Here is a 9153-nt window from a genome sequence, read left to right as displayed (position 1 = left end):
GTCTGGTCTGCTCAAAAAGACATGTGTGTCTGCTTCTAAATGTTTACAAACCATGCAATGAATTGAAACCTCTGGATAACGCTACATGTTCATATAACTCAAACCCCGTTGTCCCTTGTGTCAAAAGATTTCCACCAGTTTTGCAGCTGTTGTTTGAATTTCTTTGTTTATATTATTGATTTTAAGTAATTTACAAAGTCAGGCCTCTCATAGCAATGACTTTGAGCCCAAGTGGCTTGAGGACAGCTAAGTCTTCAGGTTACAAAAGGCTAAGGGCCACCTGGATATCTGCAAGCATGAGGTTTCCCAGGATAGATGCAGCCACAATTTGAGGGTGGGTGGGGGGGGGCAAGGGATGTGAACTTTCAACTGGGTATTAAACTTTGGAAGGGTCAGATTCGGGTTGAAAGAATGTTCTGCTATGGGTGGAAGTGGGACCTTCTGCTTCATCTCATCCCTGGATTCAGATGCTCTAACAGATTCTTCAAGGAAAAGGGTGGCTTGAAGGTTCTTCAGATCCTACCCAAAGGAGCAGAGGACGGTTATGTGGTGAATGTGACTAGAGATTGCTCTGGTTCCCCTTACTCTTCAGTGAAGACCTATTGGCTATAATGGCTGGGCAAATTTGTTAGTGTGTGTGTGGAGTGAAAAGAAATTGTCTTTGAAATGGGAGTGGGTTCTGTAGTGTAAAATGGCAAGGGTGTTGCTGCTGGAGACATTGTGATAATAATTTCCACTCTTTTTGTTATTTTAAAACCGATTGCTCAGAGGATTGGAATAAACCGAATCGAAATTGATCTTGCGAGTTTGGAGATTGAGAATAATGGTGAGGTAGAAATCTCCACACAGTCCTATGGTTGATATCCTTTTGATGACCTTTTTGATCAAAAGATGACCTTTTGATATAGGGAGAAGAGCCTTTTCTACTATGGCGCCTTCCAGGCGGGTGTTGTTGCTCCTGCTGCTACTGGTGCGCTGCGCGTGCAGCTTCACATCTCTGGCATGCATGCACCCGAATGAGAATTTGCTTCTGCGCAGGCACAGGAAGCAAAATATCACGCATGTGTGCGATTTTGCCATTTTTTTTACTTCTGCGCATGAGCAGAAGCAAAAAAATTGCTGAAATCTCACATGTGTGCACGGCCCCTCATGAACTTTTGCTCCCTGCACATGCGCAATGTTGTGATTCCGTCTGAGGCCCCTCAGGGAACGGCTGATCCTCTGCCGGCTTCCTGCTCAGAGGGGGAGGATGAGGAACAGGAGGTTCAGGCAGACGGGGAGGAGGAATCTCAGGCTGAGGGAGAGGGAGGACAGCCAGAGTCCCCCGAGAGGGAGCTCTCCCCAGCAAGCAGCCTGGATTCCTTAGATGAAAATGCACAAGCAATCATCGATCTCCGGCAGAGAAGAGCAACACAACAAAGGGGACAATTAGCCAGGTACTTTCAGCACTAAAGAGGCAACAGCTGGGTTTGGGTGTGGTGCTCTCTGGAAAGGCTGAAAAGGCAGACCCACCCTTCCTGGCTTGTGGAGTATTATCTTTGGGAGTCCTGGGACCTGGCTGTGATCTTTGGCGTCTTGGAATTCTGGTTTGTGACTTTGAATACTGAAACCTTGGGGGGAAAAGGTGTGGGTCTTATTCTCTACAGTGGTGGGTGTGCCAGCAAGAAGTCTGCTGTATTGTCTGTCCGTCAGGATTCTGCTGTGAAGTCTCATAGCCTGCCTGTTGGGAAGAACAGGTTTTTCTCTGTGTTTATTTTTCAAACTATAAAGTGCCTTTGTTTGTACCAGCGTGTCTGGCTGTTTTTTCCAGTTGGTGTTGAAGTCTGGGGGCACCCAGACAGAACACGCAGAAGCAAAATCTCATTCAGATGCACACGCACACACCGGAGACACAAATCTGTGTTTGGAGCTCAAGTTTTGCTATCAGTTATCCGTACCAGTAGCAACTGGCTGCTGACGCCCTTCCTCCCTCTGGAACATCATCCCTCCCCTCTAAGGTGACATATGCATTTTCCCTTCTTGTCTTCCAAAAGGGCTTGAAGATGGCCCTGCCAGTTGCCCATGGCCCCAGTGTGGGCATAGCATCTTGATAGTAGTTGATGGGTTATTCAGGGACTCCAGCTCTTCCCCATACAAAGTTTGCTCCCTTCCTTCCCAACCTGGTTAATCAAATGTTATCTGAACTTTTAACCACACAGTTGTTAACACATTTTTTGTTTTTGATGTTTTATATGTTATTTTAATTGCATGATTGTAAGCTGCCTAGCCGCCTCAGCAAAAGGGGTGGCATGGAAGACTAATAATAAATAGTATTTATAAAGTCCAGCAATTAGCTGGACACGCCTGGGATAAACATATATCCATCCTAAGATAAAATACAGGAAATAGTATAAGGGCAGACTAGGTGGACCACGAGGTCTTTTCCTGCCGTCAATCTTCTATGTTTCTATGTTTCTAGCTGTTAACTTACAACTACTTGGAGAAACAAAGGAATATTCTAGATGTAATTTCCCATCTTCAGAATTTCTCAGCAGAACATTTAAAATTGGCATTTACTGCCAAGTTTGGACATGTAAGTAATGCTTAGACACTAATGGCTTGGCAGGAGAAAGTAGTTAAACTCTTTTATAAGAAGAAGATAAAACGGGAAATCCATGGTTGATTACTGACTGCAATTACTTAGAACAGCCTGCAGCAACTTAATTGTAATGACCACAATCCCTCTTCTTTCTGAATTTATCACCAGTTAATATCAGCCTCCTCCATCTTAGTTGCCTACAAAACAAGGCCTCACTGGGGGAAATTAATGTAGCCAAGCAACTGAATAAAATTTCATAGCTTTCTAGAGTGGGCAGGTATGGCGAAACTGCTACCAAGAGAATAATATACACTTAATTAAATGGGGTTAAACTACTGTTTGCTGGGAGAAGCATTATTTAAAACACTTGTCTGTGGAATATTCAGAAAACCTGCTAGTTTCTATTTTACCAAATGGAGACTACAATCACAAAAAACCCAGGGTTAGAACAGTCACAAAGAAGATACAAGTCAGCACCAAATTTATATATTTTAAAAAGAAAAAAGATGATGAGATATTTCCTAAAGGAACCATTCCTAATGGGTATTGAGAAGTAATTGTGAAAACTTTGCCCTTTATTGAACCACAGGGCACTAGATCTCAGTTTAATCACAGTTTATTAAGTCCCAATAGCCTGGGTTCATACCATGATTTACACTGGTCAAGTTTACTAGGAAAAACATATCCCATTAAATCTTAACACAGTATGTGAATCAGGCCATGCTCTCATGCTGCTAACCTTGATGGAGTAACTTCAGCAAAGTGGGCTTACTCGTTGTCTAACTAAGATGAAAGACATATTTAGAATCCATATATATTTGCTGTAGGCCCCACTCATATGAGGTCCTATTCCAGACTACTTAATCACTTGACTTCTGATGCATTTTTCTCCATGCTGTCTGGAATTAGTCTCCATAGCAAATTGAGATACAAAAACAAGTGACAAACATACTTTGGTGCAAAGTACACACCATTCTTGATAGCTGAAGGTAAAAATATAATATTATATTTATCTTAGAAATCTTGCTGCCAATATATGACTAGGCTAGAGGAATGGGCTGAAACAAGTGTAAGGCATATTCATTGATACATAGAATCCACAGCAGCTTAAGTTCTCAATGGGATGCCTGCTTCATTTTGTCTTTTATTATTTTGGTTTTGTTAAAAATAGCTGACCTATTTTCTCTTTACATTGATTTAATATGACATTTCATTCAGATCAAGCTAGAGGCTGAAGTGATTTTAACAATGCAGTGTTAGAACCAGATGAAATCCTTTACAAACTCCTTTTATTGTTATAATCTGCCAAATTACCAAAGCTAAACCCTCAACTTGGAAATATTTGAATCCATCTAACTAGAGGACTGTCAGCCAACTTCTATGAGGTTTGCCCAATATATGCTTAAACTGTGTGATTAGTTATCCCCGTTTCTTAAAAAGAAACACATCTTTTGGTACGGGAATAAAAGGTGGTAACCGCTTTTGAAGGATCCTCTATCATATATGGAATATATGGACAATTAAATTTATGTTAATTTAAACATTAAATTCATGTTAGAATTGATGAATGATTATAATTTTCTCCATACTAAGCATTAACAGTTTAATGAATTGCAACTGAAATAGTATATTACGCATCAAAATATCTATTTTACAACTGTGATTTAGTAATCCTCATTTGATCAACACATGGAGACTTTCTTGAAAGATTTTTTAAAAAATCTGCTTTTCTGTATAATTGCTATAACATTTTAAGACCCAGCAGCAGTGATATTGAAGCAGTTGATTTCAAAAGATTCATGAGCATTGTTTTCACTGAGAAATAAATACAAGAAAAATGTAGGGAAATGTATTTCCAAAAAATGAATACACTGAATGAGAAGGGGTGGGATTAAGGGATTAAGGGATCTGCTGGCCAGGTCCATGTTTGACCTTATATATTAACAGAGAATATGAAAAGAAGTTTGTTTTAATGTAGCAAAATCAGGAGAGAGAAAAGCAAAAGTTATGAATTTTTTTATGGATTGGCAAGAGCTAATCCCAATCAGAACAATAGGTTTGAAATGGGAAATGTTTGCACAAGGCAGCGTTATACTGCTGAAACTCAGATAATCAATCATTGGGTCAGGTCCACCTTCTCTTTCGCTGCCATAATTTTCCGAATTATCATACATCTCAATAGTATCATCTAACTACAGAAATGAGTGCATGATGCTATGTTTTTGGATATAGAGTAAATTCCCTGCGTAGTCTTCAAAGGGGATCAAATTTATAATTGAAGTCTTGTGTTTTGCATATAAGTTCCTAATCAGGTGAACTTTCCTGATTTCTCAACATGCATTGAATCTAATATGCTGTCCTATAAACATGCTCCCCCCAGAGATTAGGATTGCCCCCACCCTCCTTGCCTTTCATAAACTTCTTAAAACCCACCTTTGCCGTCAGGCATGGGGGAACTGAGACATCTCCCCTTGCCTATGTAGTTTTATGTATGGTATGTTTGTGTGTATGCTTTTTAAATAATGGGGTTTTTAGGCTTTTAATGTTAAATTGTTATTTTAGATTTTTAATATTAGATTTGTTATTGTGTATTGTTTTATCACTGTTGTGAGCCGCCTCGAGTCTGCGGAAAGGGGCGGCATACAAATCTAATAAATAATAATAATGATGATGATGATCTCAGCATTGGATTGCACTGGGTTGCATAGCAAAGATGAATATGACCTGAATATGGAAAAGCAAAGACATCAGCTTGGCAACCAGATGTAAGTTAGTCCAGTCTATTGTGTTCCCGGTAGCTACATTTGGTTGTAAAAGTTGGAACTTAAACAGCAAGACAGGAAGAAAATCAACTCTTTTGTATTGTGGTGCTGGAGAAGACTACTCTTTTATTCCTTACAAGGGGGACCAACAAGCAAAGACTAGAGTGCATAACACCAAACATATCACTGGAAGGAAAAATCACAAAACTGCATCTTACTTATTTTGGGCCAAGTCACACATGGGAATTCACTGGAGAAAGCAATTATGTTTTGAAGAGTTTGCAGTCAAAGGAAACTAGACTGCCAAATAACACAATGGCTGGACACCATCAAAGCTGACACCAGCCAGGCCATAGAAAAACTGAAGGAAGTAGTTCAAGATGGGAAGATGTGGAGAGGCTTGGCCCATAGAATCGCCAAGAGTCAAACATGACTGAATGGATAACATCACAGAATTTGGGATATAATTTCCAGTGTGCATATAGTAAGATTTATTACGCTCAAAGTTGGTTTATGCTTCCTTAATTCAATTATTTGGAATTGCTAAAAGGAAGGATCGTTCTAGTTTTACAGTGTATAATGGAGGACAAGTTTTAAGATCCCATTAATAATTGTCCAAAGCATAGAATTTACATTTAATTTGAAGTGAATTAATGTGGTGAACAAAGTTACAGTATATGACTTATGGATGTGAAACCAGATATCTATGGTACGCCTGCCTTCATTTATCTGATGACTTATTCGGTTCGGGTTTGTGTTAAAATAATGTGTTTTTTACCCCCTAGTTCCAGGGTGTCAAACCTGCAGCCCGCCACCTGATTACATCACATGCTGACCCCGCCCATACCCGGTTTAGTGAAGGGGGAGGAGTTGTGATACATCACGTGATGACAATATGCCGGCGGAAGTTTCACACCCCTGCTCTAGTTAGTCACCTAATATTATTTAAGAAAGTGACATTTCTCATTTTGGCAATGCTTGATATTTATGTGAGTGAGGCTTCTTTGTCTCCGGCATTTCAAATGCCGCACGAATCCCAGCGACCGGTTAGGTCCTACAGAGTTGGCCTTCTCCGGGTCCCATCGACTAAGCAATGTCGTTTGGTGAGACCCAGGAGAAGAGCCTTCTCTGTGGCGGCCCCTCGCCTCTGGAACCAGCTCCTCCCAGATATTAGAGCTGCCCCCACCCTCCTTGCCTTTCGCAAACTCCTTAAAACCCACCTCTGTCGTCAGGCATGGGGCAATTGAAATTTCCCTTCCCCCTAGGCTTATAGAATTTATACGTGGTATGCTTGTATGTATGATTGGTTCTTTAAATTGGGGTTTTTAAGATTATTTTTAATATTAGATTTGTTTTCATTGTCTTTTCATTGTTGTTAGCCGCCCCAAGTCTTCAGAGAGGGGCAGCATACAAATCTAATAAATAAATAAAATAAATAATTGTGGCTAATGCACCCGCTATGAACACAACTGATAAATTAGCCCATGTGTCTTTTCAAGGACCTCCCACCTTATATGCAATTACAATACAATGCAATGTGTAATACTTGGATGCATTTTAATACATTAAGTATTGTGCCATCTTCATTTAAATGAGCCAACAATGAGACGATGTTCCTTGAAAACAAGTATTGATCCCGTAAAGACTTACGTTAGGACTGGGCATTCTGCACATGGTCAGAGGCTGGATGAGGTTTCCTCTGTCCAAGCACCAAAATGCAGCAAGTACCCATAGCAATCTTGTGAGCATAGCTGGCCTCTTTAAATCAGTCAAGGAGACTCCTTGAGGCTGGGTAGGCTGTTTTATGATGGCCTCCATGCTGGTTTGGCCCACACTACCCTGTATACGTTTCTTGCTAAGGGTTGATTGCATCTGGCTTTTCAGGCAATTCAAATGCCTTCCCCGGGGGACTTCCTTAAGCAGCTGCTTCATTGAAAAAATTGGTTCAGCATAACTCTAGCAGCTGTTAGCCCCAAGTGAGGCTTCTGCTCGCTGAGAAAGAGAAATCACTGCAGGCTGCCAGTGCCAAGAAGCGATGGTTAGGGCTGGTTTTCCTCCCACGGGCTAAGCAACTGCTTATTTATTTCACAATAATGTGTGCAATGCTTGATACGCTCTCCAAATGGTAACGATTACACAAGTAATTACTTTATATGTGTGGAAAGATTCACTTAATGGCATTAGGAAGATGTAATGGATATCTGTAATAAAGATTGAAGGGAAATTGCTTATGACGCAATTACAATAGATCAATTGTACAATCGGTCCAGATTTACTGTCAGACTAGCTGATTCAATGGGAGATATGCAGTCAGATTGCCCCCGCTTAAGCATTACCAAATGTTCAATTTCCTTCTTAGTTTAATGAGACACCATTACTGAGCCCTTTGTGTCAGAACAGGAATGCTGCTTATAGCTTAGAAGTAACAATCACAGAGCGTAACAACACGATAAAGAAGAGGAAACAGTTCTAGGCACACTACTCTAGGTACACTACTCCCTGGATAAATCATTGCATGAATATACACACACACACAGATGCAGACACATACTGTGTATGGTATATGTTTTTATTTGGTGAAGTTAGGAATATTGGTATAAAACAGCTGAAGCAGAGTTGTTTTTTTAATTAATTTTTTATGAGTTTTAATAGAATAGAATAGAATAGAATAGAATTTTTATTGGCCAAGTGTGATTGGACACACAAGGAATTTGTCTTGGTGCATATGCTCTCAGCGTACATAAAATAAAATATACATTTGTCAAGAATCGTGTGGTACAACACTTAATGATTGTCATAGGGGTCAAATAAGCAATGAAGAAGCAATATTAATAAAAATCTTAGGATATAAGCAACAAGTTACAGTCATACAGTCAACATGGGAGGAAATGGGTGAAAGGAATGATGAGAAAAACTAGTAGAATAGAAGTGCAGATTTAGTAAAAAGTCTGACAGTGTTGAGGGAATTATTTGTTTAGGAGAGTGATGGCGTTAGGAAAAAAACTGTTCTTGTGTCTAGTTGTCTTGGTGTGCAGTGCTCTGTAGCGACGTTTTGAGGGTAGGAGTTGAAACAATTTGTGTCCAGGATGTGAGGGGTCAGTAAATATTTTTCCCGCCCTCTTTTTGACTCGTGCAGTATACAGGTCCTCAATGGAAGGCAGGTTGGCAGCAATTGTTTTTTCTGCAGTTCTGATTGTCCTCTGAAGTCTGTGTCTGTCCTGTTGGGTTGCAGCACCAAACCAGACAGTTATAGAGGTGCAGATGACAGACTCAATGATTCCTCTGTAGAACTGAATCAGCAGCTCCTTGGGCAGTTTGAGCTTCCTGAGCTGGCGCAGAAAGAACATTCTTTGTTGTGCTTTTTTGATGATGTTTTTGATGTTAGGTGACCATTTTAGGTCTTGAGATATGATAATATAATTACAGTATAAGACTCACACAACATAAAAACAAGTGTTTTGAAGCAGAGTTCAACAACACACTATTCCCACTATTGTCAGCCACCCAGAATATTAGCACACTTCCCTTTTCCTGCTCATGTTTCACAGTAATTGGTATTCAAAGGGAGACTCTCTCCCATTTATTACATAATCTTGGGCAAGGAGTAAGGAGATTTGAATTCAAGTTGATGGTAAACGTCACTAGCCTTTAATCCTATCTATCTCCCTGGTTTATTTTTTATGTGGTGAAAACCTGGATGGAGTAATGCTATGTATACCCCTCTCCTCTGAGCTTCTTAATGCCAGTGGAATATAAATCTGATTGCTACCACTGCTATTTTTCCTAACAAGTATGAATGCAATGTACTTTTAC

Source organism: Erythrolamprus reginae, chromosome 2, assembly GCF_031021105.1.
Source record: "Erythrolamprus reginae isolate rEryReg1 chromosome 2, rEryReg1.hap1, whole genome shotgun sequence".
NCBI lineage: Eukaryota > Metazoa > Chordata > Lepidosauria > Squamata > Dipsadidae > Erythrolamprus > Erythrolamprus reginae.
The sequence above is the reverse complement of the archived record's forward strand: the minus strand, read 5'-3'. Positions refer to the sequence as shown.